The sequence below is a fragment of the Triturus cristatus genome, chromosome 11 (assembly GCF_964204655.1).
Source record: "Triturus cristatus chromosome 11, aTriCri1.1, whole genome shotgun sequence".
Lineage (NCBI taxonomy): Eukaryota > Metazoa > Chordata > Amphibia > Caudata > Salamandridae > Triturus > Triturus cristatus.
In genome coordinates, this window is record NC_140594.1 from 1,141,164,836 (window position 1) to 1,141,191,326 (window position 26,491).

General features: G+C 44.9%; 14 non-coding genes across 14 annotated transcripts; all 14 read right to left on the reverse strand.

Moving 5' to 3' along the window:
• Positions 1–1,230: 1,230 nt before the first annotated feature.
• Positions 1,231–1,302, reverse strand: TRNAG-CCC (transfer RNA glycine (anticodon CCC)). Its single transcript has one exon. It is a non-coding gene; the product is annotated as a tRNA-Gly (tRNA).
• A 3,115-nt stretch (positions 1,303–4,417) lies between these two features.
• On the reverse strand, positions 4,418–4,489 carry TRNAG-CCC (transfer RNA glycine (anticodon CCC)). Its single transcript has one exon. It is a non-coding gene; the product is annotated as a tRNA-Gly (tRNA).
• A 1,516-nt stretch (positions 4,490–6,005) lies between these two features.
• TRNAG-CCC (transfer RNA glycine (anticodon CCC)) lies at positions 6,006–6,077 on the reverse strand. The gene has a single exon. It is a non-coding gene; the product is annotated as a tRNA-Gly (tRNA).
• A 1,527-nt stretch (positions 6,078–7,604) lies between these two features.
• TRNAG-CCC (transfer RNA glycine (anticodon CCC)) lies at positions 7,605–7,676 on the reverse strand. The gene has a single exon. It is a non-coding gene; the product is annotated as a tRNA-Gly (tRNA).
• A 1,527-nt stretch (positions 7,677–9,203) lies between these two features.
• TRNAG-CCC (transfer RNA glycine (anticodon CCC)) lies at positions 9,204–9,275 on the reverse strand. The gene has a single exon. It is a non-coding gene; the product is annotated as a tRNA-Gly (tRNA).
• Positions 9,276–10,791: 1,516 nt separating this feature from the next.
• Positions 10,792–10,863, reverse strand: TRNAG-CCC (transfer RNA glycine (anticodon CCC)). The gene has a single exon. It is a non-coding gene; the product is annotated as a tRNA-Gly (tRNA).
• A 3,115-nt stretch (positions 10,864–13,978) lies between these two features.
• Positions 13,979–14,050, reverse strand: TRNAG-CCC (transfer RNA glycine (anticodon CCC)). The gene has a single exon. It is a non-coding gene; the product is annotated as a tRNA-Gly (tRNA).
• A 1,516-nt stretch (positions 14,051–15,566) lies between these two features.
• On the reverse strand, positions 15,567–15,638 carry TRNAG-CCC (transfer RNA glycine (anticodon CCC)). The gene has a single exon. It is a non-coding gene; the product is annotated as a tRNA-Gly (tRNA).
• A 1,516-nt stretch (positions 15,639–17,154) lies between these two features.
• Positions 17,155–17,226, reverse strand: TRNAG-CCC (transfer RNA glycine (anticodon CCC)). Its single transcript has one exon. It is a non-coding gene; the product is annotated as a tRNA-Gly (tRNA).
• Positions 17,227–18,753: 1,527 nt separating this feature from the next.
• On the reverse strand, positions 18,754–18,825 carry TRNAG-CCC (transfer RNA glycine (anticodon CCC)). The gene has a single exon. It is a non-coding gene; the product is annotated as a tRNA-Gly (tRNA).
• A 1,515-nt stretch (positions 18,826–20,340) lies between these two features.
• On the reverse strand, positions 20,341–20,412 carry TRNAG-CCC (transfer RNA glycine (anticodon CCC)). Its single transcript has one exon. It is a non-coding gene; the product is annotated as a tRNA-Gly (tRNA).
• A 1,527-nt stretch (positions 20,413–21,939) lies between these two features.
• On the reverse strand, positions 21,940–22,011 carry TRNAG-CCC (transfer RNA glycine (anticodon CCC)). Its single transcript has one exon. It is a non-coding gene; the product is annotated as a tRNA-Gly (tRNA).
• Positions 22,012–23,527: 1,516 nt separating this feature from the next.
• On the reverse strand, positions 23,528–23,599 carry TRNAG-CCC (transfer RNA glycine (anticodon CCC)). Its single transcript has one exon. It is a non-coding gene; the product is annotated as a tRNA-Gly (tRNA).
• Positions 23,600–25,126: 1,527 nt separating this feature from the next.
• On the reverse strand, positions 25,127–25,198 carry TRNAG-CCC (transfer RNA glycine (anticodon CCC)). The gene has a single exon. It is a non-coding gene; the product is annotated as a tRNA-Gly (tRNA).
• Positions 25,199–26,491: the final 1,293 nt, after the last annotated feature.

Genomic DNA, 26,491 nt, shown 5'->3' on the forward strand with positions numbered 1-26,491 from the left:
TAAGAGCAGAACGAAAAGGCAAGAATGACATTCAAAGCATGCCCAGAAAAACGTGTGACGGTCCCACCAGTCATTTATGCTTATAATTGGGTATCTTTACTTTCAAAGTATGGGGTTGATCCTTTGGCGATCACTCTCTTGTATTTCAGCAGAGACATATAGTTGAGAAGTCTTTTCTCACATAGCTAGCACAAGCCTGCGCTTTTCCTTGCTGGTAGCGTGGAAATGACAGATTGGTCCTCAGAAGAAAAAACAAGAAATATAATAGCAGAGGATGGTTTCGGTCCATCGACCTCTGGGTTATGGGCCCAGCACGCTTCCGCTGCGCCACTCTGCTCCCTTGTAAAAGTGTTCTCTTTATGCAGAGGAGGAGCTTTCAGCGAAGTGGCGAGGGATTGGTGGGTCTCGCTCCTCATTTGCCTAAGCATGCTGCAATGTATGCTGGGTGCAGAAAATCTTCATCTTCTCGTCTCACAGTCAGTCATAACTGAAAGTGCAGACCCTCTTGGGAACTAGCAGTTTCAGGCCTTTACCAAGATAGCAGCTCTCTAACCCTCTCCTCTCTCTTTGATCCTAGCGCTAGCATGCTCAGGATTTGATTTTAACTGGGAGCCAGAGATCTACCCGGTGAGGGCGAGGCTTTTGAGCGTTTGGGAGCGTTCGGGACGTGAGGACGTTGGACAGGAAATGTTGCCATCTTGAAATATCCAACCTTCCTGCTGTCGTGAGAGGCTCTTTCCATGGACATCTGCCTCTTGGAGTCCTCTCAACTTGCTCTCTGATATAACATTTTGTGAGCTGCAGTTACATCCGATGGCTACAAGGTGGCGCTGCATTCAGGTGAGAGAACAAGTGTGCAGAAAATCGTTGGGGACTTTTGCAAGATTCATCGGTGGATCTTGCCTACTTTTATTCACATGCTAGATATTGCCTAGAAATGCTTTTTAATATAGAGATGCTAGAGTTAGAATGTCTGGTCGGGGTTCAGCCCTTTCATTGTCTACCGCCCGCAACATATTTATTACCAGCACATGTGAGTGGTGACTCTGCTTTTTGGAAAATAGCATCTAATAGGACAATGAATGTAGCAGATGGGGCGATCGAGATGCCTGCCTAAGTATTTCATTTTTTTTTTAATTTAACGTCTGATTAATCTGTTCATGATATTTCCGTTTTGTGACATGTTGCATTAAAACAAATCCTGCTTGGAGAACATATAAAAATTTGCACTGCATTGGCCGGGAATCGAACCCGGGTCAACTGCTTGGGAAGCAGCTATGCTCACCACTATACCACCAACGCCCTATGATGTGGGTGCTCTCGGTTCTAAAGATTACAACCCCGAGTTCAATGACTATCTTGCACCAGTTTCAATGGTGCATTTGGTTTAGATACCAACATGAAAAGCAGTAGAAAGTTTCTTGTAGAGGGTAAGGAACTGGGGATTGAAACCAAGGCCAAATCTGTGCAGAAGAGAAGAAATGGAAAGCAGTAGTACAAATAGTGGAAATGAACATATTTAGGCAGCATTGGAAGCAAAGCAGCGAAGAGAAAGAGAGTGCCTTCCATGAAATGCCCAGGAGAATGATAAGAGCAGAACGAAAAGGCAAGAATGACATTCAAAGCATGCCCAGAAAAACGTGTGACGGTCCCACCAGTCATTTATGCTTATAATTGGGTATCTTTACTTTCAAAGTATGGGGTTGATCCTTTGGCGATCACTCTGTTGTGTTTCAGCAGAGACAGATAGTTGAGAAGTCTTTTCTCACATAGCTAGCACAAGCCTGCGCTTTTCCTTGCTGGTAGCGTGGAAATGACAGATTGGTTCTCAGAAGAAAAAACAAGAAATATTATAGCAGAGGATGGTTTCGATCCATCGACCTCTGGGTTATGGGCCCAGCACGCTTCCGCTGCGCCACTCTGCTCCCTTATAAAAGTGTTCTCTTTATGCAGAGGAGGAGCTTTCAGCGAAGTGGCGAGGGATTGGTGGGTCTCGCTCCTCATTTGCCTAAGCATGCTGCAATGTATGCTGGGTGCAGAAAATCTTCATCTTCTCGTCTCACAGTCAGTCATAACTGAAAGTGCAGACCCTCTTGGGAACTAGCAGTTTCAGGCCTTTACCAAGATAGCAGCTCTCTAACCCTCTCCTCTCTCTTTGATCCTAGCGCTAGCATGCTCAGGATTTGATTTTAACTGGGAGCCAGAGATCTACCCGGTGAGGGCGAGGCTTTTGAGCGTTTGGGAGCGTTCGGGACGTGAGGACGTTGGATAGGAAATGTTGCCATCTTGAAATATCCAACCTTCCTGCTGTCATGAGAGGCTCTTTCCATGGACATCTGCCTCTTGGAGTCCTCTCAACTTGCTCTCTGATATAACATTTTGTGAGCTGCAGTTACATCCGATGGCTACAAGGTGGCGCTGCATTCAGGTGAGAGAACAAGTGTGCACAAAATCGTTGGGGACTTTTGCCAGATTCATCGGTGGATCTTGCCTACTTTTATTCACATGCTAGATATTGCCTAGAAATGCTTTTTAATATAGAGATGCTAGAGTTAGAATGTCTGGTCGGGGTTCAGCCCTTTCATTGTCTACCGCCCGCAACATATTTATTACCAGCACATGTGAGTGGTGACTCTGCTTTTTGGAAAATAGCATCTAATAGGACAATGAATGTCGCAGATGGGGCGATCGAGATGCCTGCCTAAGTATTTCATTTTTTTTTTAATTTAACGTCTGATTAATCTGTTCATGATATTTCCGTTTTGTGACATGTTGCATTAAAACAAATCCTGCTTGGAGAACATATAAAAATTTGCACTGCATTGGCTGGGAATCGAACCCGGGTCAACTGCTTGGGAAGCAGCTATGCTCACCACTATACCACCAACGCCCTATGATGTGGGTGCTCTCGGTTCTAAAGATTACAACCCCGAGTTCAATGACTATCTTGCACCAGTTTCAATGGTGCATTTGGTTTAGATACCAACATGAAAAGCAGTAGAAAGTTTCTTGTAGAGGGTAAGGAACTGGGGATTGAAACCAAGGCCAAATCTGTGCAGAAGAGAAGAAATGGAAAGCAGTAGTACAAATAGTGGAAATGAACATATTTAGGCAGCATTGGAAGCAAAGCAGCGAAGAGAAAGAGAGTGCCTTCCATGAAATGCCCAGGAGAATGATAAGAGCAGAACGAAAAGGCAAGAATGACATTCAAAGCATGCCCAGAAAAACGTGTGACGGTCCCACCAGTCATTTATGCTTATAATTGGGTATCTTTACTTTCAAAGTATGGGGTTGATCCTTTGGCGATCACTCTCTTGTATTTCAGCAGAGACAGATAGTTGAGAAGTCTTTTCTCACATAGCTAGCACAAGCCTGCGCTTTTCCTTGCTGGTAGCGTGGAAATGACAGATTGGTCCTCAGAAGAAAAAACAAGAAATATAATAGCAGAGGATGGTTTCGATCCATCGACCTCTGGGTTATGGGCCCAGCACGCTTCCGCTGCGCCACTCTGCTCCCTTGTAAAAGTGTTCTCTTTATGCAGAGGAGGAGCTTTCAGCGAAGTGGCGAGGGATTGGTGGGTCTCGCTCCTCATTTGCCTAAGCATGCTGCAATGTATGCTGGGTGCAGAAAATCTTCATCTTCTCGTCTCACAGTCAGTCATAACTGAAAGTGCAGACCCTCTTGGGAACTAGCAGTTTCAGGCCTTTACCAAGATAGCAGCTCTCTAACCCTCTCCTCTCTCTTTGATCCTAGCGCTAGCATGCTCAGGATTTGATTTTAACTGGGAGCCAGAGATCTACCCGATGAGGGCTTGCCCGGTGTGAGGCTTTTGAGCGTTTGGGAGCGTTCGGGACGTGAGGACGTTGGACAGGAAATGTTGCCATCTTGAAATATCCAACCTTCCTGCTGTCGTGAGAGGCTCTTTCCATGGACATCTGCCTCTTGGAGTCCTCTCAACTTGCTCTCTGATATAACATTTTGTGAGCTGCAGTTACATCCGATGGCTACAAGGTGGCGCTGCATTCAGGTGAGAGAACAAGTGTGCACAAAATCGTTGGGGACTTTTGCAAGATTCATCGGTGGATCTTGCCTACTTTTATTCACATGCTAGATATTGCCTAGAAATGCTTTTTAATATAGAGATGCTAGAGTTAGAATGTCTGGTCGGGGTTCAGCCCTTTCATTGTCTACCGCCCGCAACATATTTATTACCAGCACATGTGAGTGGTGACTCTGCTTTTTGGAAAATAGCATCTAATAGGACAATGAATGTCGCAGATGGGGCGATCGAGATGCCTGCCTAAGTATTTCATTTTTTTTTTAATTTAACGTCTGATTAATCTGTTCATGATATTTCCGTTTTGTGACATGTTGCATTAAAACAAATCCTGCTTGGAGAACATATAAAAATTTGCACTGCATTGGCCGGGAATCGAACCCGGGTCAACTGCTTGGGAAGCAGCTATGCTCACCACTATACCACCAACGCCCTATGATGTGGGTGCTCTCGGTTCTAAAGATTACAACCCCGAGTTCAATGACTATCTTGCACCAGTTTCAATGGTGCATTTGGTTTAGATACCAACATGAAAAGCAGTAGAAAGTTTCTTGTAGAGGGTAAGGAACTGGGGATTGAAACCAAGGCCAAATCTGTGCAGAAGAGAAGAAATGGAAAGCAGTAGTACACATAGTGGAAATGAACATATTTAGGCAGCATTGGAAGCAAAGCAGCGAAGAGAAAGAGAGTGCCTTCCATGAAATGCCCAGGAGAATGATAAGAGTAGAACGAAAAGGCAAGAATGACATTCAAAGCATGCCCAGAAAAACGTGTGACGGTCCCACCAGTCATTTATGCTTATAATTGGGTATCTTTACTTTCAAAGTATGGGGTTGATCCTTTGGCGATCACTCTCTTGTATTTCAGCAGAGACAGATAGTTGAGAAGTCTTTTCTCACATAGCTAGCACAAGCCTGCGCTTTTCCTTGCTGGTAGCGTGGAAATGACAGATTGGTCCTCAGAAGAAAAAACAAGAAATATAATAGCAGAGGATGGTTTCGATCCATCGATCTCTGGGTTATGGGCCCAGCACGCTTCCGCTGCGCCACTCTGCTCCCTTGTAAAAGTGTTCTCTTTATGCAGAGGAGGAGCTTTCAGCGAAGTGGCGAGGGATTGGTGGGTCTCGCTCCTCATTTGCCTAAGCATGCTGCAATGTATGCTGGGTGCAGAAAATCTTCATCTTCTCGTCTCACAGTCAGTCATAACTGAAAGTGCAGACCCTCTTGGGAACTAGCAGTTTCAGGCCTTTACCAAGATAGCAGCTCTCTAACCCTCTCCTCTCTCTTTGATCGTAGCGCTAGCATGCTCAGGATTTGATTTTAACTGGGAGCCAGAGATCTACCCGGTGAGGGCGAGGCTTTTGAGCGTTTGGGAGCGTTCGGGACGTGAGGACGTTGGACAGGAAATGTTGCCATCTTGAAATATCCAACCTTCCTGCTGTCGTGAGAGGCTCTTTCCATGGACATCTGCCTCTTGGAGTCCTCTCAACTTGCTCTCTGATATAACATTTTGTGAGGTGCAGTTACATCTGATGGCTACAAGATGGCGCTGCATTCAGGTGAGAGAACAAGTGTGCACAAAATCGTTGGGGACTTTTGCAAGATTCATCGGTGGATCTTGCCTACTTTTATTCACATGCTAGATATTGCCTAGAAATGCTTTTTAATATAGAGATGCTAGAGTTAGAATGTCTGGTCGGGGTTCAGCCCTTTCATTGTCTACCGCCCGCAACATATTTATTACCAGCACATGTGAGTGGTGACTCTGCTTTTTGGAAAATAGCATCTAATAGGACAATGAATGTAGCAGATGGGGCGATCGAGATGCCTGCCTAAGTATTTCATTTTTTTTTTTATTTAACGTCTGATTAATCTGTTCATGATATTTCCGTTTTGTGACATGTTGCATTAAAACAAATCCTGCTTGGAGAACATATAAAAATTTGCACTGCATTGGCCGGGAATCGAACCCGGGTCAACTGCTTGGGAAGCAGCTATGCTCACCACTATACCACCAACGCCCTATGATGTGGTTGCTCTCGGTTCTAAAGATTACAACCCCGAGTTCAATGACTATCTTGCACCAGTTTCAATGGTGCATTTGGTTTAGATACCAACATGAAAAGCAGTAGAAAGTTTCTTGTAGAGGGTAAGGAACTGGGGATTGAAACCAAGGCCAAATCTGTGCAGAAGAGAAGAAATGGAAAGCAGTAGTACAAATAGTGGAAATGAACATATTTAGGCAGCATTGGAAGCAAAGCAGCGAAGAGAAAGAGAGTGCCTTCCATGAAATGCCCAGGAGAATGATAAGAGCAGAACGAAAAGGCAAGAATGACATTCAAAGCATGCCCAGAAAAACGTGTGACGGTCCCACCAGTCATTTATGCTTATAATTGGGTATCTTTACTTTCAAAGTATGGGGTTGATCCTTTGGCGATCACTCTCTTGTATTTCAGCAGAGACAGATAGTTGAGAAGTCTTTTCTCACATAGCTAGCACAAGCCTGCGCTTTTCCTTGCTGGTAGCGTGGAAATGACAGATTGGTCCTCAGAAGAAAAAACAAGAAATATTATAGCAGAGGATGGTTTCGATCCATCGACCTCTGGGTTATGGGCCCAGCACGCTTCCGCTGCGCCACTCTGCTCCCTTGTAAAAGTGTTCTCTTTATGCAGAGGAGGAGCTTTCAACGAAGTGGCGAGGGATTGGTGGGTCTCGCTCCTCATTTGCCTAAGCATGCTGCAATGTATGCTGGGTGCAGAAAATCTTCATCTTCTCGTCTCACAGTCAGTCATAACTGAAAGTGCAGACCCTCTTGGGAACTAGCAGTTTCAGGCCTTTACCAAGATAGCAGCTCTCTAACCCTCTCCTCTCTCTTTGATCGTAGCGCTAGCATGCTCAGGATTTGATTTTAACTGGGAGCCAGAGATCTACCCGGTGAGGGCTTGCCCGGTGTGATGCTTTTGAGCGTTTGGGAGCGTTCGGGACGTGAGGACATTGGACAGGAAATGTTGCCATCTTGAAATATCCAACCTTCCTGCTGTCGTGAGAGGCTCTTTCCATGGACATCTGCCTCTTGGAGTCCTCTCAACTTGCTCTCTGATATAACATTTTGTGAGCTGCAGTTACATCCGATGGCTACAAGGTGGCGCTGCATTCAGGTGAGAGAACAAGTGTGCACAAAATCGTTGGGGACTTTTGCCAGATTCATCGGTGGATCTTGCCTACTTTTATTCACATGCTAGATATTGCCTAGAAATGCTTTTTAATATAGAGATGCTAGAGTTAGAATGTCTGGTCGGGGTTCAGCCCTTTCATTGTCTACCGCCCGCAACATATTTATTACCAGCACATGTGAGTGGTGACTCTGCTTTTTGGAAAATAGCATCTAATAGGACAATGAATGTAGCAGATGGGGCGATCGAGATGCCTGCCTAAGTATTTCATTTTTTTTTTAATTTAACGTCTGATTAATCTGTTCATGATATTTCCGTTTTGTGACATGTTGCATTAAAACAAATCCTGCTTGGAGAACATATAAAAATTTGCACTGCATTGGCCGGGAATCGAACCCGGGTCAACTGCTTGGGAAGCAGCTATGCTCACCACTATACCACCAACGCCCTATGATGTGGGTGCTCTCGGTTCTAAAGATTACAACCCCGAGTTCAATGACTATCTTGCACCAGTTTCAATGGTGCATTTGGTTTAGATACCAACATGAAAAAGAGGAGAAAGTTTCTTGTAGAGGGTAAGGAACTGGGGATTGAAACCAAGGCCAAATCTGTGCAGACGAGAAGAAATGGAAAGCAGTAGTACAAATAGTGGAAATGAACATATTTAGGCAGCATTGGAAGCAAAGCAGCGAAGAGAAAGAGAGTGCCTTCCATGAAATGCCCAGGAGAATGATAAGAGCAGAACGAAAAGGCAAGAATGACATTCAAAGCATGCCCAGAAAAACGTGTGACGGTCCCACCAGTCATTTATGCTTATAATTGGGTATCTTTACTTTCAAAGTATGGGGTTGATCCTTTGGCGATCACTCTGTTGTGTTTCAGCAGAGACAGATAGTTGAGAAGTCTTTTCTCACATAGCTAGCACAAGCCTGCGCTTTTCCTTGCTGGTAGCGTGGAAATGACAGATTGGTTCTCAGAAGAAAAAACAAGAAATATTATAGCAGAGGATGGTTTCGATCTATCGACCTCTGGGTTATGGGCCCAGCACGCTTCCGCTGCGCCACTCTGCTCCCTTGTAAAAGTGTTCTCTTTATGCAGAGGAGGAGCTTTCAGCGAAGTGGCGAGGGATTGGTGGGTCTCGCTCCTCATTTGCCTAAGCATGCTGCAATGTATGCTGGGTGCAGAAAATCTTCATCTTCTCGTCTCACAGTTAGTCATAACTGAAAGTGCAGACCCTCTTGGGAACTAGCAGTTTCAGGCCTTTACCAAGATAGCAGCTCTCTAACCCTCTCCTCTCTCTTTGATCCTAGCGCTAGCATGCTCAGGATTTGATTTTAACTGGGAGCCAGAGATCTACCCGGTGAGGGCTTGCCCGGTGTGAGGCTTTTGAGCGTTTGGGAGCGTTCGGGACGTGAGGACATTGGACAGGAAATGTTGCCATCTTGAAATATCCAACCTTCCTGCTGTCGTGAGAGGCTCTTTCCATGGACATCTGCCTCTTGGAGTCCTCTCAACTTGCTCTCTGATATAACATTTTGTGAGCTGCAGTTACATCCGATGGCTACAAGGTGGCGCTGCATTCAGGTGAGAGAACAAGTGTGCACAAAATTGTTGGGGACTTTTGCCAGATTCATCGGTGGATCTTGCCTACTTTTATTCACATGCTAGATATTGCCTAGAAATGCTTTTTAATATAGAGATGCTAGAGTTAGAATGTCTGGTCGGGGTTCAGCCCTTTCATTGTCTACCGCCCGCAACATATTTATTACCAGCACATGTAAGTGGTGACTCTGCTTTTTGGAAAATAGCATCTAATAGGACAATGAATGTAGCAGATGGGGCGATCGAGATGCCTGCCTAAGTATTTCATTTTTTTTTTAATTTAACGTCTGATTAATCTGTTCATGATATTTCCGTTTTGTGACATGTTGCATTAAAACAAATCCTGCTTGGAGAACATATAAAAATTTGCACTGCATTGGCCGGGAATCGAACCCGGGTCAACTGCTTGGGAAGCAGCTATGCTCACCACTATACCACCAACGCCCTATGATGTGGTTGCTCGCGGTTCTAAAGATTACAACCCCGAGTTCAATGACTATCTTGCACCAGTTTCAATGGTGCATTTGGTTTAGATACCAACATGAAAAGCAGTAGAAAGTTTTTTGTAGAGGGTAAGGAACTGGGGATTGAAACCAAGGCCAAATCTGTGCAGAAGAGAAGAAATGGAAAGCAGTAGTACAAATAGTGGAAATGAACATATTTAGGCAGCATTGGAAGCAAAGCAGCGAAGAGAAAGAGAGTGCCTTCCATGAAATGCCCAGGAGAATGATAAGAGCAGAACGAAAAGGCAAGAATGACATTCAAAGCATGCCCAGAAAAACGTGTGACGGTCCCACCAGTCATTTATGCTTATAATTGGGTATCTTTACTTTCAAAGTATGGGGTTGATCCTTTGGCGATCACTCTCTTGTATTTCAGCAGAGACAGATAGTTGAGAAGTCTTTTCTCACATAGCTAGCACAAGCCTGCGCTTTTCCTTGCTGGTAGCGTGGAAATGACAGATTGGTCCTCAGAAGAAAAAACAAGAAATATTATAGCAGAGGATGGTTTCGATCCATCGACCTCTGGGTTATGGGCCCAGCACGCTTCCGCTGCGCCACTCTGCTCCCTTGTAAAAGTGTTCTCTTTATGCAGAGGAGGAGCTTTCAGCGAAGTGGCGAGGGATTGGTGGGTCTCGCTCCTCATTTGCCTAAGCATGCTGCAATGTATGCTGGGTGCAGAAAATCTTCATCTTCTCTTCTCACAGTCAGTCATAACTGAAAGTGCAGACCCTCTTGGGAACTAGCAGTTTCAGGCCTTTACCAAGATAGCAGCTCTCTAACCCTCTCCTCTCTCTTTGATCCTAGCGCTAGCATGCTCAGGATTTGATTTTAACTGGGAGCCAGAGATCTACCCGGTGAGGGCGAGGCTTTTGAGCGTTTGGGAGCGTTCGGGACGTGAGGACGTTGGACAGGAAATGTTGCCATCTTGAAATATCCAACCTTCCTGCTGTCATGAGAGGCTCTTTCCATGGACATCTGCCTCTTGGAGTCCTCTCAACTTGCTCTCTGATATAACATTTTGTGAGCTGCAGTTACATCCGATGGCTACAAGGTGGCGCTGCATTCAGGTGAGAGAACAAGTGTGCACAAAATCGTTGGGGACTTTTGCCAGATTCATCGGTGGATCTTGCCTACTTTTATTCACATGCTAGATATTGCCTAGAAATGCTTTTTAATATAGAGATGCTACAGTTAGAATGTCTAGTCGGGGTTCAGCCCTTTCATTGTCTACCGCCCGCAACATATTTATTACCAGCACATGTGAGTGGTGACTCTGCTTTTTGGAAAATAGCATCTAATAGGACAATGAATGTAGCAGATGGGGCGATCGAGATGCCTGCCTAAGTATTTCATTTTTTTTTTTATTTAACGTCTGATTAATCTGTTCATGATATTTTCGTTTTGTGACATGTTGCATTAAAACAAATCCTGCTTGGAGAACATATAAAAATTTGCACTGCATTGGCCGGGAATCGAACCCGGGTCAACTGCTTGGGAAGCAGCCATGCTCACCACTATACCACCAATACCCTATGATGTGGGTGCTCTCGGTTCTAAAGATTACAACCCCGAGTTCAATGACTATCTTGCACCAGTTTCAATGGTGCATTTGGTTTAGATACCAACATGAAAAGCAGTAGAAAGTTTCTTGTAGAGGGTAAGGAACTGGGGATTGAAACCAAGGCCAAATCTGTGCAGAAGAGAAGAAATGGAAAGCAGTAGTACAAATAGTGGAAATGAACATATTTAGGCAGCATTGGAAGCAAAGCAGCGAAGAGAAAGAGAGTGCCTTCCATGAAATGCCCAGGAGAATGATAAGAGCAGAACGAAAAGGCAAGAATGACATTCAAAGCATGCCCAGAAAAACGTGTGACGGTCCCACCAGTCATTTATGCTTATAATTGGGTATCTTTACTTTCAAAGTATGGGGTTGATCCTTTGGCGATCACTCTCTTGTATTTCAGCAGAGACAGATAGTTGAGAAGTCTTTTCTCACATAGCTAGCACAAGCCTGCGCTTTTCCTTGCTGGTAGCGTGGAAATGACAGATTGGTTCTCAGAAGAAAAAACAAGAAATATTATAGCAGAGGATGGTTTCGATCCATCGACCTCTGGGTTATGGGCCCAGCACGCTTCCGCTGCGCCACTCTGCTCCCTTGTAAAAGTGTTCTCTTTATGCAGAGGAGGAGCTTTCAGGGAAGTGGCGAGGGATTGGTGGGTCTCGCTCCTCATTTGCCTAAGCATGCTGCAATGTATGCTGGGTGCAGAAAATCTTCATCTTCTCGTCTCACAGTCAGTCATAACTGAAAGTGCAGACCCTCTTGGGAACTAGCAGTTTCAGGCCTTTACCAAGATAGCAGCTCTCTAACCCTCTCCTCTCTCTTTGATCGTAGCGCTAGCATGCTCAGGATTTGATTTTAACTGGGAGCCAGAGATCTACCCGGTGAGGGCTTGCCCGGTGTGAGGCTTTTGAGCGTTTGGGAGCGTTCGGGACGTGAGGACGTTGGACAGGAAATGTTGCCATCTTGAAATATCCAACCTTCCTGCTGTCGTGAGAGGCTCTTTCCATGGACATCTGCCTCTTGGAGTCCTCTCAACTTGCTCTCTGATATAACATTTTGTGAGCTGCAGTTACATCCGATGGCTACAAGGTGGCGCTGCATTCAGGTGAGAGAAAAAGTGTGCACAAAATCGTTGGGGACTTTTGCCAGATTCATCGGTGGATCTTGCCTACTTTTATTCACATGCTAGATATTGCCTAGAAATGCTTTTTAATATAGAGATGCTACAGTTAGAATGTCTAGTCGGGGTTCAGCCCTTTCATTGTCTACCGCCCGCAACATATTTATTACCAGCACATGTGAGTGGTGACTCTGCTTTTTGGAAAATAGCATCTAATAGGACAATGAATGTAGCAGATGGGGCGATCGAGATGCCTGCCTAAGTATTTCATTTTTTTTTTAATTTAACGTCTGATTAATCTGTTCATGATATTTCCGTTTTGTGACATGTTGCATTAAAACAAATCCTGCTTGGAGAACATATAAAAATTTGCACTGCATTGGCCAGGAATCGAACCCGGGTCAACTGCTTGGGAAGCAGCTATGCTCACCACTATACCACCAACGCCCTATGATGTGGGTGCTCTCGGTTCTAAAGATTACAACCCCGAGTTCAATGACTATCTTGCACCAGTTTCAATGGTGCATTTGGTTTAGATACCAACATGAAAAGCAGTAGAAAGTTTCTTGTAGAGGGTAAGGAACTGGGGATTGAAACCAAGGCCAAATCTGTGCAGAAGAGAAGAAATGGAAAGCAGTAGTACAAATAGAGGAAATGAACATATTTAGGCAGCATTGGAAGCAAAGCAGCGAAGAGAAAGAGAGTGCCTTCCATGAAATGCCCAGGAGAATGATAAGAGCAGAACGAAAAGGCAAGAATGACATTCAAAGCATGCCCAGAAAAACGTGTGACGGTCCCACCAGTCATTTATGCTTATAATTGGGTATCTTTACTTTCAAAGTATGGGGTTGATCCTTTGGCGATCACTCTCTTGTATTTCAGCAGAGACAGATAGTTGAGAAGTCTTTTCTCACATAGCTAGCACAAGCCTGCGCTTTTCCTTGCTGGTAGCGTGGAAATGACAGATTGGTTCTCAGAAGAAAAAACAAGAAATATTATAGCAGAGGATGGTTTCGATCCATCGACCTCTGGGTTATGGGCCCAGCACGCTTCCGCTGCTCCACTCTGCTCCCTTGTAAAAGTGCTCTCTTTATGCAGAGGAGGAGCTTTCAGCGAAGTGGCGTGGGATTGGTGGGTCTCGCTCCTCATTTGCCTAAGCATGCTGCAATGTATGCTGGGTGCAGAAAATCTTCATCTTCTCGTCTCACAGTCAGTCATAACTGAAAGTGCAGACCCTCTTGGGAACCAGCAGTTTCAGGCCTTTACCAAGATAGCAGCTCTCTAACCCTCTCCTCTCTCTTTGATCCTAGCGCTAGCATGCTCAGGATTTGATTTTAACTGGGAGCCAGAGATCTACCCGGTGAGGGCGAGGCTTTTGAGCGTTTGGGAGCGTTCGGGACGTGAGGACGTTGGACAGGAAATGTTGCCATCTTGAAATATCCAACCTTCCTGCTGTCATGAGAGGCTCTTTCCATGGACATCTGCCTCTTGGAGTCCTCTCAACTTGCTCTCTGATATAACATTTTGTGAGCTGCAGTTACATCCGATGGCTACAAGGTGGCGCTGCATTCAGGTGAGAGAACAAGTGTGCACAAAATCGTTGGGGACTTTTGCCAGATTCATCGGTGGATCTTGCCTACTTTTATTCACATGCTAGATATTGCCTAGAAATGCTTTTTAATATAGAGATGCTACAGTTAGAATGTCTAGTCGGGGTTCAGCCCTTTCATTGTCTACCGCCCGCAACATATTTATTACCAGCACATGTGAGTGGTGACTCTGCTTTTTGGAAAATAGCATCTAATAGGACAATGAATGTAGCAGATGGGGCGATCGAGATGCCTGCCTAAGTATTTCATTTTTTTTTTAATTTAACGTCTGATTAATCTGTTCATGATATTTCCGTTTTGTGACATGTTGCATTAAAACAAATCCTGCTTGGAGAACATATAAAAATTTGCACTGCATTGGCCGGGAATCGAACCCGGGTCAACTGCTTGGGAAGCAGCCATGCTCACCACTATACCACCAACGCCCTATGATGTGGTTGCTCTCGGTTCTAAAGATTACAACCCCGAGTTCAATGACTATCTTGCACCAGTTTCAATGGTGCATTTGGTTTAGATACCAACATGAAAAGCAGTAGAAAGTTTCTTGTAGAGGGTAAGGAACTGGGGATTGAAACCAAGGCCAAATCTGTGCAGAAGAGAAGAAATGGAAAGCAGTAGTACAAATAGTGGAAATGAACATATTTAGGCAGCATTGGAAGCAAAGCAGCGAAGAGAAAGAGAGTGCCTTCCATGAAATGCCCAGGAGAATGATAAGAGCAGAACGAAAAGGCAAGAATGACATTCAAAGCATGCCCAGAAAAACGTGTGACGGTCCCACCAGTCATTTATGCTTATAATTGGGTATCTTTACTTTCAAAGTATGGGGTTGATCCTTTGGCGATCACTCTCTTGTATTTCAGCAGAGACAGATAGTTGAGAAGTCTTTTCTCACATAGCTAGCACAAGCCTGCGCTTTTCCTTGCTGGTAGCGTGGAAATGACAGATTGGTTCTCAGAAGAAAAAACAAGAAATATTATAGCAGAGGATGGTTTCGATCCATCGACCTCTGGGTTATGGGCCCAGCACGCTTCCGCTGCGCCACTCTGCTCCCTTGTAAAAGTGTTCTCTTTATGCAGAGGAGGAGCTTTCAGCGAAGTGGCGAGGGATTGGTGGGTCTCGCTCCTCATTTGCCTAAGCATGCTGCAATGTATGCTGGGTGCAGAAAATCTTCATCTTCTCGTCTCACAGTCAGTCATAACTGAAAGTGCAGACCCTCTTGGGAACTAGCAGTTTCAGGCCTTTACCAAGATAGCAGCTCTCTAACCCTCTCCTCTCTCTTTGATCCTAGCGCTAGCATGCTCAGGATTTGATTTTAACTAGGAGCCAGAGATCTACCCGGTGAGGGCGAGGCTTTTGAGCGTTTGGGAGCGTTCGGGACGTGAGGACATTGGACAGGAAATGTTGCCATCATGAAATATCCAACCTTCCTGCTGTCGTGAGAGGCTCTTTCCATGGACATCTGCCTCTTGGAGTCCTCTCAACTTGCTCTCTGATATAACATTTTGTGAGCTGCAGTTACATCCGATGGCTACAAGGTGGCGCTGCATTCAGGTGAGAGAACAAGTGTGCAGAAAATCGTTGGGGACTTTTGCCAGTTTCATCGGTGGATCTTGCCTACTTTTATTCACATGCTAGATATTGCCTAGAAATGCTTTTTAATATAGAGATGCTAGAGTTAGAATGTCTGGTCGGGGTTCAGCCCTTTCATTGTCTACCGCCCGCAACATATTTATTACCAGCACATGTGAGTGGTGACTCTGCTTTTTGGAAAATAGCATCTAATAGGACAATGAATGTAGCAGATGGGGCGATCGAGATGCCTGCCTAAGTATTTCATTTTTTTTTAAATTTAACGTCTGATTAATCTGTTCATGATATTTCCGTTTTGTGACATGTTGCATTAAAACAAATCCTGCTTGGAGAACATATAAAAATTTGCACTGCATTGGCCGGGAATCGAACCCGGGTCAACTGCTTGGGAAGCAGCTATGCTCACCACTATACCACCAACGCCCTATGATGTGGGTGCTCTCGGTTCTAAAGATTACAACCCCGAGTTCAATGACTATCTTGCACCAGTTTCAATGGTGCATTTGGTTTAGATACCAACATGAAAAGCAGTAGAAAGTTTCTTGTAGAGGGTAAGGAACTGGGGATTGAAACCAAGGCCAAATCTGTGCAGAAGAGTAGAAATGGAAAGCAGTAGTACAAATAGTGGAAATGAACATATTTAGGCAGCATTGGAAGCAAAGCAGCGAAGAGAAAGAGAGTGCCTTCCATGAAATGCCCAGGAGAATGATAAGAGCAGAACGAAAAGGCAAGAATGACATTCAAAGCATGCCCAGAAAAACGTGTGACGGTCCCACCAGTCATTTATGCTTATAATTGGGTATCTTTACTTTCAAAGTATGGGGTTGATCCTTTGGCGATCACTCTCTTGTATTTCAGCAGAGACAGATAGTTGAGAAGTCTTTTCTCACATAGCTAGCACAAGCCTGCGCTTTTCCTTGCTGGTAGCGTGGAAATGACAGATTGGTCCTCAGAAGAAAAAACAAGAAATATTATAGCAGAGGATGGTTTCGATCCATCGACCTCTGGGTTATGGGCCCAGCACGCTTCCGCTGCGCCACTCTGTTCCCTTGTAAAAGTGTTCTCTTTATGCAGAGGAGGAGCTTTCAGCGAAGTGGCGAGGGATTGGTGGGTCTCGCTCCTCATTTGCCTAAGCATGCTGCAATGTATGCTGGGTGCAGAAAATCTTCATCTTCTCGTCTCACAGTCAGTCATAACTGAAAGTGCAGACCCTCTTGGGAACTAGCAGTTTCAGGCCTTTACCAAGATAGCAGCTCTCTAACCCTCTCCTCTCTCTTTGATCCTAGCGCTAGCATGCTCAGGATTTGATTTTAACTGGGAGCCAGAGATCTACCCGGTGAGGGCGAGGCTTTTGAGCGTTTGGGAGCGTTCGGGACGTGAGGACGTTAGACAGGAAATGTTGCCATCTTGAAATATCCAACCTTCCTGCTGTCATGAGAGGCTCTTTCCATGGACATCTGCCTCTTGGAGTCCTCTCAACTTGCTCTCTGATATAACATTTTGTGAGCTGCAGTTACATCCGATGGCTACAAGGTGGCGCTGCATTCAGGTGAGAGAACAAGTGTGCACAAAATCGTTGGGGACTTTTGCCAGATTCATCGGTGGATCTTGCCTACTTTTATTCACATGCTAGATATTGCCTAGAAATGCTTTTTAATATAGAGATGCTACAGTTAGAATGTCTAGTCGGGGTTCAGCCCTTTCATTGTCTACCGCCCGCAACATATTTATTACCAGCACATGTGAGTGGTGACTCTGCTTTTTGGAAAATAGCATCTAATAGGACAATGAATGTAGCAGATGGGGCGATCGAGATGCCTGCCTAAGTATTTCATTTTTTTTTTAATTTAACGTCTGATTAATCTGTTCATGATATTTCCGTTTTGTGACATGTTGCATTAAAACAAATCCTGCTTGGAGAACATATAAAAATTTGCACTGCATTGGCCGGGAATCGAACCCGGGTCAACTGCTTGGGAAGCAGCCATGCTCACCACTATACCACCAATGCCCTATGATGTGGTTGCTCTCGGTTCTAAAGATTACAACCCCGAGTTCAATGACTATCTTGCACCAGTTTCAATGGTGCATTTGGTTTAGATACCAACATGAAAAGCAGTAGAAAGTTTCTTGTAGAGGGTAAGGAACTGGGGATTGAAACCAAGGCCAAATCTGTGCAGAAGAGAAGAAATGGAAAGCAGTAGTACAAATAGTGGAAATGAACATATTTAGGCAGCATTGGAAGCAAAGCAGCGAAGAGAAAGAGAGTGCCTTCCATGAAATGCCCAGGAGAATGATAAGAGCAGAACGAAAAGGCAAGAATGACATTCAAAGCATGCCCAGAAAAACGTGTGACGGTCCCACCAGTCATTTATGCTTATAATTGGGTATCTTTACTTTCAAAGTATGGGGTTGATCCTTTGGCGATCACTCTCTTGTATTTCAGCAGAGACAGATAGTTGAGAAGTCTTTTCTCACATAGCTAGCACAAGCCTGCGCTTTTCCTTGCTGGTAGCGTGGAAATGACAGATTGGTTCTCAGAAGAAAAAACAAGAAATATTATAGCAGAGGATGGTTTCGATCCATCGACCTCTGGGTTATGGGCCCAGCACGCTTCCGCTGCGCCACTCTGCTCCCTTGTAAAAGTGTTCTCTTTATGCAGAGGAGGAGCTTTCAGCGAAGTGGCGAGGGATTGGTGGGTCTCGCTCCTCATTTGCCTAAGCATGCTGCAATGTATGCTGGGTGCAGAAAATCTTCATCTTCTCGTCTCACAGTCAGTCATAACTGAAAGTGCAGACCCTCTTGGGAACTAGCAGTTTCAGGCCTTTACCAAGATAGCAGCTCTCTAACCCTCTCCTCTCTCTTTGATCCTAGCGCTAGCATGCTCAGGATTTGATTTTAACTAGGAGCCAGAGATCTACCCGGTGAGGGCTTGCCCAGTGTGAGGCTTTTGAGCGTTTGGGAGCGTTCGGGACGTGAGGACATTGGACAGGAAATGTTGCCATCATGAAATATCCAACCTTCCTGCTGTCGTGAGAGGCTCTTTCCATGGACATCTGCCTCTTGGAGTCCTCTCAACTTGCTCTCTGATATAACATTTTGTGAGCTGCAGTTACATCCGATGGCTACAAGGTGGCGCTGCATTCAGGTGAGAGAACAAGTGTGCAGAAAATCGTTGGGGACTTTTGCCAGTTTCATCGGTGGATCTTGCCTACTTTTATTCACATGCTAGATATTGCCTAGAAATGCTTTTTAATATAGAGATGCTAGAGTTAGAATGTCTGGTCGGGGTTCAGCCCTTTCATTGTCTACCGCCCGCAACATATTTATTACCAGCACATGTGAGTGGTGACTCTGCTTTTTGGAAAATAGCATCTAATAGGACAATGAATGTAGCAGATGGGGCGATCGAGATGCCTGCCTAAGTATTTCATTTTTTTTTAAATTTAACGTCTGATTAATCTGTTCATGATATTTCCGTTTTGTGACATGTTGCATTAAAACAAATCCTGCTTGGAGAACATATAAAAATTTGCACTGCATTGGCCGGGAATCGAACCCGGGTCAACTGCTTGGGAAGCAGCTATGCTCACCACTATACCACCAACGCCCTATGATGTGGGTGCTCTCGGTTCTAAAGATTACAACCCCGAGTTCAATGACTATCTTGCACCAGTTTCAATGGTGCATTTGGTTTAGATACCAACATGAAAAGCAGTAGAAAGTTTCTTGTAGAGGGTAAGGAACTGGGGATTGAAACCAAGGCCAAATCTGTGCAGAAGAGTAGAAATGGAAAGCAGTAGTACAAATAGTGGAAATGAACATATTTAGGCAGCATTGGAAGCAAAGCAGCGAAGAGAAAGAGAGTGCCTTCCATGAAATGCCCAGGAGAATGATAAGAGCAGAACGAAAAGGCAAGAATGACATTCAAAGCATGCCCAGAAAAACGTGTGATGGTCCCACCAGTCATTTATGCTTATAATTGGGTATCTTTACTTTCAAAGTATGGGTTGATCCTTTGGCGATCACTCTCTTGTATTTCAGCAGAGACAGATAGTTGAGAAGTCTTTTCTCACATAGCTAGCACAAGCCTGCGCTTTTCCTTGCTGGTAGCGTGGAAATGACAGATTGGTCCTCAGAAGAAAAAACAAGAAATATTATAGCAGAGGATGGTTTCGATCCATCGACCTCTGGGTTATGGGCCCAGCACGCTTCCGCTGCGCCACTCTGTTCCCTTGTAAAAGTGTTCTCTTTATGCAGAGGAGGAGCTTTCAGCGAAGTGGCGAGGGATTGGTGGGTCTCGCTCCTCATTTGCCTAAGCATGCTGCAATGTATGCTGGGTGCAGAAAATCTTCATCTTCTCGTCTCACAGTCAGTCATAACTGAAAGTGCAGACCCTCTTGGGAACTAGCAGTTTCAGGCCTTTACCAAGATAGCAGCTCTCTAACCCTCTCCTCTCTCTTTGATCCTAGCGCTAGCATGCTCAGGATTTGATTTTAACTGGGAGCCAGAGATCTACCCGGTGAGGGCGAGGCTTTTGAGCGTTTGGGAGCGTTCGGGACGTGAGGACGTTGGACAGGAAATGTTGCCATCTTGAAATATCCAACCTTCCTGCTGTCATGAGAGGCTCTTTCCATGGACATCTGCCTCTTGGAGTCCTCTCAACTTGCTCTCTGATATAACATTTTGTGAGCTGCAGTTACATCCGATGGCTACAAGGTGGCGCTGCATTCAGGTGAGAGAACAAGTGTGCACAAAATCGTTGGGGACTTTTGCCAGATTCATCGGTGGATCTTGCCTACTTTTATTCACATGCTAGATATTGCCTAGAAATGCTTTTTAATATAGAGATGCTACAGTTAGAATGTCTAGTCGGGGTTCAGCCCTTTCATTGTCTACCGCCCGCAACATATTTATTACCAGCACATGTGAGTGGTGACTCTGCTTTTTGGAAAATAGCATCTAATAGGACAATGAATGTAGCAGATGGGGCGATCGAGATGCCTGCCTAAGTATTTCATTTTTTTTTTAATTTAACGTCTGATTAATCTGTTCATGATATTTCCGTTTTGTGACATGTTGCATTAAAACAAATCCTGCTTGGAGAACATATAAAAATTTGCACTGCATTGGCCGGGAATCGAACCCGGGTCAACTGCTTGGGAAGCAGCCATGCTCACCACTATACCACCAATGCCCTATGATGTGGTTGCTCTCGGTTCTAAAGATTACAACCCCGAGTTCAATGACTATCTTGCACCAGTTTCAATGGTGCATTTGGTTTAGATACCAACATGAAAAGCAGTAGAAAGTTTCTTGTAGAGGGTAAGGAACTGGGGATTGAAACCAAGGCCAAATCTGTGCAGAAGAGAAGAAATGGAAAGCAGTAGTACAAATAGTGGAAATGAACATATTTAGGCAGCATTGGAAGCAAAGCAGCGAAGAGAAAGAGAGTGCCTTCCATGAAATGCCCAGGAGAATGATAAGAGCAGAACGAAAAGGCAAGAATGACATTCAAAGCATGCCCAGAAAAACGTGTGACGGTCCCACCAGTCATTTATGCTTATAATTGGGTATCTTTACTTTCAAAGTATGGGGTTGATCCTTTGGCGATCACTCTCTTGTATTTCAGCAGAGACAGATAGTTGAGAAGTCTTTTCTCACATAGCTAGCACAAGCCTGCGCTTTTCCTTGCTGGTAGCGTGGAAATGACAGATTGGTTCTCAGAAGAAAAAACAAGAAATATTATAGCAGAGGATGGTTTCGATCCATCGACCTCTGGGTTATGGGCCCAGCACACTTCCGCTGCGCCAATCTGCTCCCTTGTAAAAGTGTTCTCTTTATGCAGAGGAGGAGCTTTCAGGGAAGTGGCGAGGGATTGGTGGGTCTCGCTCCTCATTTGCCTAAGCATGCTGCAATGTATGCTGGGTGCAGAAAATCTTCATCTTCTCGTCTCACAGTCAGTCATAACTGAAAGTGCAGACCCTCTTGGGAACTAGCAGTTTCAGGCCTTTACCAAGATAGCAGCTCTCTAACCCTCTCCTCTCTCTTTGATCGTAGCGCTAGCATGCTCAGGATTTGATTTTAACTGGGAGCCAGAGATCTACCCGGTGAGGGCTTGCCCGGTGTGAGGCTTTTGAGCGTTTGGGAGCGTTCGGGACGTGAGGACGTTGGATTGGAAATGTTGCCATCTTGAAATATCCAACCTTCCTGCTGTCGTGAGAGGCTCTTTCCATGGACATCTGCCTCTTGGAGTCCTCTCAACTTGCTCTCTGATATAACATTTTGTGAGCTGCAGTTACATCCGATGGCTACAAGGTGGCGCTGCATTCAGGTGAGAGAACAAGTGTGCACAAAATCGTTGGGGACTTTTGCCAGATTCATCGGTGGATCTTGCCTACTTTTATTCACATGCTAGATATTGCCTAGAAATGCTTTTTAATATAGAGATGCTAGAGTTAGAATGTCTGGTCGGGGTTCAGCCCTTTCATTGTCTACCGCCCGCAACATATTTATTACCAGCACATGTGAGTGGTGACTCTGCTTTTTGGAAAATAGCATCTAATAGGACAATGAATGTAGCAGATGGGGCGATCGAGATGCCTGCCTAAGTATTTCATTTTTTTTTTAATTTAACGTCTGATTAATCTGTTCATGATATTTCCGTTTTGTGACATGTTGCATTAAAACAAATCCTGCTTGGAGAACATATAAAAATTTGCACTGCATTGGCCGGGAATCGAACCCGGGTCAACTGCTTGGGAAGCAGCTATGCTCACCACTATACCACCAACGCCCTATGATGTGGTTGCTCTCGGTTCTAAAGATTACAACCCCGAGTTCAATCACTATCTTGCACCAGTTTCAATGGTGTATTTGGTTTAGATACCAACATGAAAAGCAGTAGAAAGTTTCTTGTAGAGGGTAAGGAACTGGGGATTGAAACCAAGGCCAAATCTGTGCAGAAGAGAAGAAATGGAAAGCAGTAGTACAAATAGTGGAAATGAACATATTTAGGCAGCATTGGAAGCAAAGCAGCGAAGAGAAAGAGAGTGCCTTCCATGAAATGCCCAGGAGAATGATAAGAGCAGAACGAAAAGGCAAGAATGACATTCAAAGCATGCCCAGAAAAACGTGTGACGGTCCCACCAGTCATTTATGCTTATAATTGGGTATCTTTACTTTCAAAGTATGGGGTTGATCCTTTGGCGATCACTCTCTTGTATTTCAGCAGAGACAGATAGTTGAGAAGTCTTTTCTCACATAGCTAGCACAAGCCTGCGCTTTTCCTTGCTGGTAGCGTGGAAATGACAGATTGGTTCTCAGAAGAAAAAACAAGAAATATTATAGCAGAGGATGGTTTCGATCCATCGACCTCTGGGTTATGGGCCCAGCACGCTTCCGCTGCGCCACTCTGCTCCCTTGTAAAAGTGCTCTCTTTATGCAGAGGAGGAGCTTTCAGCGAAGTGGCGAGGGATTGGTGGGTCTCGCTCCTCATTTGCCTAAGCATGCTGCAATGTATGCTGGGTGCAGAAAATCTTCATCTTCTCGTCTCACAGTCAGTCATAACTGAAAGTGCAGACCCTCTTGGGAACCAGCTGTTTCAGGCCTTTACCAAGATAGCAGCTCTCTAACCCTCTCCTCTCTCTTTGATCCTAGCGCTAGCATGCTCAGGATTTGATTTTAACTGGGAGCCAGAGATCTACCCGGTGAGGGCGAGGCTTTTGAGCGTTTGGGAGCGTTCGGGACGTGAGGACGTTGGACAGGAAATGTTGCCATCTTGAAATATCCAACCTTCCTGCTGTCATGAGAGGCTCTTTCCATGGACATCTGCCTCTTGGAGTCTTCTCAACTTGCTCTCTGATATAACATTTTGTGAGCTGCAGTTACATCCGATGGCTACAAGGTGGCGCTGCATTCAGGTGAGAGAACAAGTGTGCACAAAATCGTTGGGGACTTTTGCCAGATTCATCGGTGGATCTTGCCTACTTTTATTCACATGCTAGATATTGCCTAGAAATGCTTTTTAATATAGAGATGCTACAGTTAGAATGTCTAGTCGGGGTTCAGCCCTTTCATTGTCTACCGCCCGCAACATATTTATTACCAGCACATGTGAGTGGTGACTCTGCTTTTTGGAAAATAGCATCTAATAGGACAATGAATGTAGCAGATGGGGCGATCGAGATGCCTGCCTAAGTATTTCATTTTTTTTTTAATTTAACGTCTGATTAATCTGTTCATGATATTTCCGTTTTGTGACATGTTGCATTAAAACAAATCCTGCTTGGAGAACATATAAAAATTTGCACTGCATTGGCCGGGAATCGAACCCGGGTCAACTGCTTGGGAAGCAGCCATGCTCACCACTATACCACCAACGCCCTATGATGTGGTTGCTCTCGGTTCTAAAGATTACAACCCCGAGTTCAATGACTATCTTGCACCAGTTTCAATGGTGCATTTGGTTTAGATACCAACATGAAAAGCAGTAGAAAGTTTCTTGTAGAGGGTAAGGAACTGGGGATTGAAACCAAGGCCAAATCTGTGCAGAAGAGAAGAAATGGAAAGCAGTAGTACAAATAGTGGCAATGAACATATTTAGGCAGCATTGGAAGCAAAGCAGCGAAGAGAAAGAGAGTGCCTTCCATGAAATGCCCAGGAGAATGATAAGAGCAGAACGAAAAGGCAAGAATGACATTCAAAGCATGCCCAGAAAAACGTGTGACGGTCCCACCAGTCATTTATGCTTATAATTGGGTATCTTTACTTTCAAAGTATGGGGTTGATCCTTTGGCGATCACTCTCTTGTATTTCAGCAGAGACAGATAGTTGAGAAGTCTTTTCTCACATAGCTAGCACAAGCCTGCGCTTTTCCTTGCTGGTAGCGTGGAAATGACAGATTGGTTCTCAGAAGAAAAAACAAGAAATATTATAGCAGAGGATGGTTTCGATCCATCGACCTCTGGGTTATGGGCCCAGCACGCTTCCGCTGCGCCACTCTGCTCCCTTGTAAAAGTGTTCTCTTTATGCAGAGGAGGAGCTTTCAGCGAAGTGGCGAGGGATTGGTGGGTCTCGCTCCTCATTTGCCTAAGCATGCTGCAATGTATGCTGGGTGCAGAAAATCTTCATCTTCTCGTCTCACAGTCAGTCATAACTGAAAGTGCAGACCCTCTTGGGAACTAGCAGTTTCAGGCCTTTACCAAGATAGCAGCTCTCTAACCCTCTCCTCTCTCTTTGATCCTAGCGCTAGCATGCTCAGGATTTGATTTTAACTAGGAGCCAGAGATCTACCCGGTGAGGGCTTGCCCGGTGTGAGGCTTTTGAGCGTTTGGGAGCGTTCGGGACGTGAGGACATTGGACAGGAAATGTTGCCATCATGAAATATCCAACCTTCCTGCTGTCGTGAGAGGCTCTTTCCATGGACATCTGCCTCTTGGAGTCCTCTCAACTTGCTCTCTGATATAACATTTTGTGAGCTGCAGTTACATCCGATGGCTACAAGGTGGCGCTGCATTCAGGTGAGAGAACAAGTGTGCAGAAAATCGTTGGGGACTTTTGCCAGTTTCATCGGTGGATCTTGCCTACTTTTATTCACATGCTAGATATTGCCTAGAAATGCTTTTTAATATAGAGATGCTAGAGTTAGAATCTCTGGTCGGGGTTCAGCCCTTTCATTGTCTACCGCCCGCAACATATTTATTACCAGCACATGTGAGTGGTGACTCTGCTTTTTGGAAAATAGCATCTAATAGGACAATGAATGTAGCAGATGGGGCGATCGAGATGCCTGCCTAAGTATTTCATTTTTTTTTAAATTTAACGTCTGATTAATCTGTTCATGATATTTCCGTTTTGTGACATGTTGCATTAAAACAAATCCTGCTTGGAGAACATATAAAAATTTGCACTGCATTGGCCGGGAATTGAACCCGGGTCAACTGCTTGGGAAGCAGCTATGCTCACCACTATACCACCAACGCCCTATGATGTGGGTGCTCTCGGTTCTAAAGATTACAACCCCGAGTTCAATGACTATCTTGCACCAGTTTCAATGGTGCATTTGGTTTAGATACCAACATGAAAAGCAGTAGAAAGTTTCTTGTAGAGGGTAAGGAACTGGGGATTGAAACCAAGGCCAAATCTGTGCAGAAGAGTAGAAATGGAAAGCAGTAGTACAAATAGTGGAAATGAACATATTTAGGCAGCATTGGAAGCAAAGCAGCGAAGAGAAAGAGAGTGCCTTCCATGAAATGCCCAGGAGAATGATAAGAGCAGAACGAAAAGGCAAGAATGACATTCAAAGCATGCCCAGAAAAACGTGTGACGGTCCCACCAGTCATTTATGCTTATAATTGGGTATCTTTACTTTCAAAGTATGGGGTTGATCCTTTGGCGATCACTCTCTTGTATTTCAGCAGAGACAGATAGTTGAGAAGTCTTTTCTCACATAGCTAGCACAAGCCTGCGCTTTTCCTTGCTGGTAGCGTGGAAATGACAGATTGGTCCTCAGAAGAAAAAACAAGAAATATTATAGCAGAGGATGGTTTCGATCCATCGACCTCTGGGTTATGGGCCCAGCACACTTCCGCTGCGCCACTCTGCTCCCTTGTAAAAGTGTTCTCTTTATGCAGAGGAGGAGCTTTCAGCGAAGTGGCGAGGGATTGGTGGGTCTCGCTCCTCATTTGCCTAAGCATGCTGCAATGTATGCTGGGTGCAGAAAATCTTCATCTTCTCGTCTCACAGTCAGTCATAACTGAAAGTGCAGACCCTCTTGGGAACTAGCAGTTTCAGGCCTTTACCAAGATAGCAGCTCTCTAACCCTCTCCTCTCTCTTTGATCCTAGCGCTAGCATGCTCAGGATTTGATTTTAACTAGGAGCCAGAGATCTACCCGGTGTGAGGCTTTTGAGCGTTTGGGAGCGTTCGGGACGTGAGGACATTGGACAGGAAATGTTGCCATCATGAAATATCCAACCTTCCTGCTGTCGTGAGAGGCTCTTTCCATGGACATCTGCCTCTTGGAGTCCTCTCAACTTGCTCTCTGATATAACATTTTGTGAGCTGCAGTTACATCCGATGGCTACAAGGTGGCGCTGCATTCAGGTGAGAGAACAAGTGTGCAGAAAATCGTTGGGGACTTTTGCCAGTTTCATCGGTGGATCTTGCCTACTTTTATTCACATGCTAGATATTGCCTAGAAATGCTTTTTAATATAGAGATGCTAGAGTTAGAATCTCTGGTCGGGGTTCAGCCCTTTCATTGTCTACCGCCCGC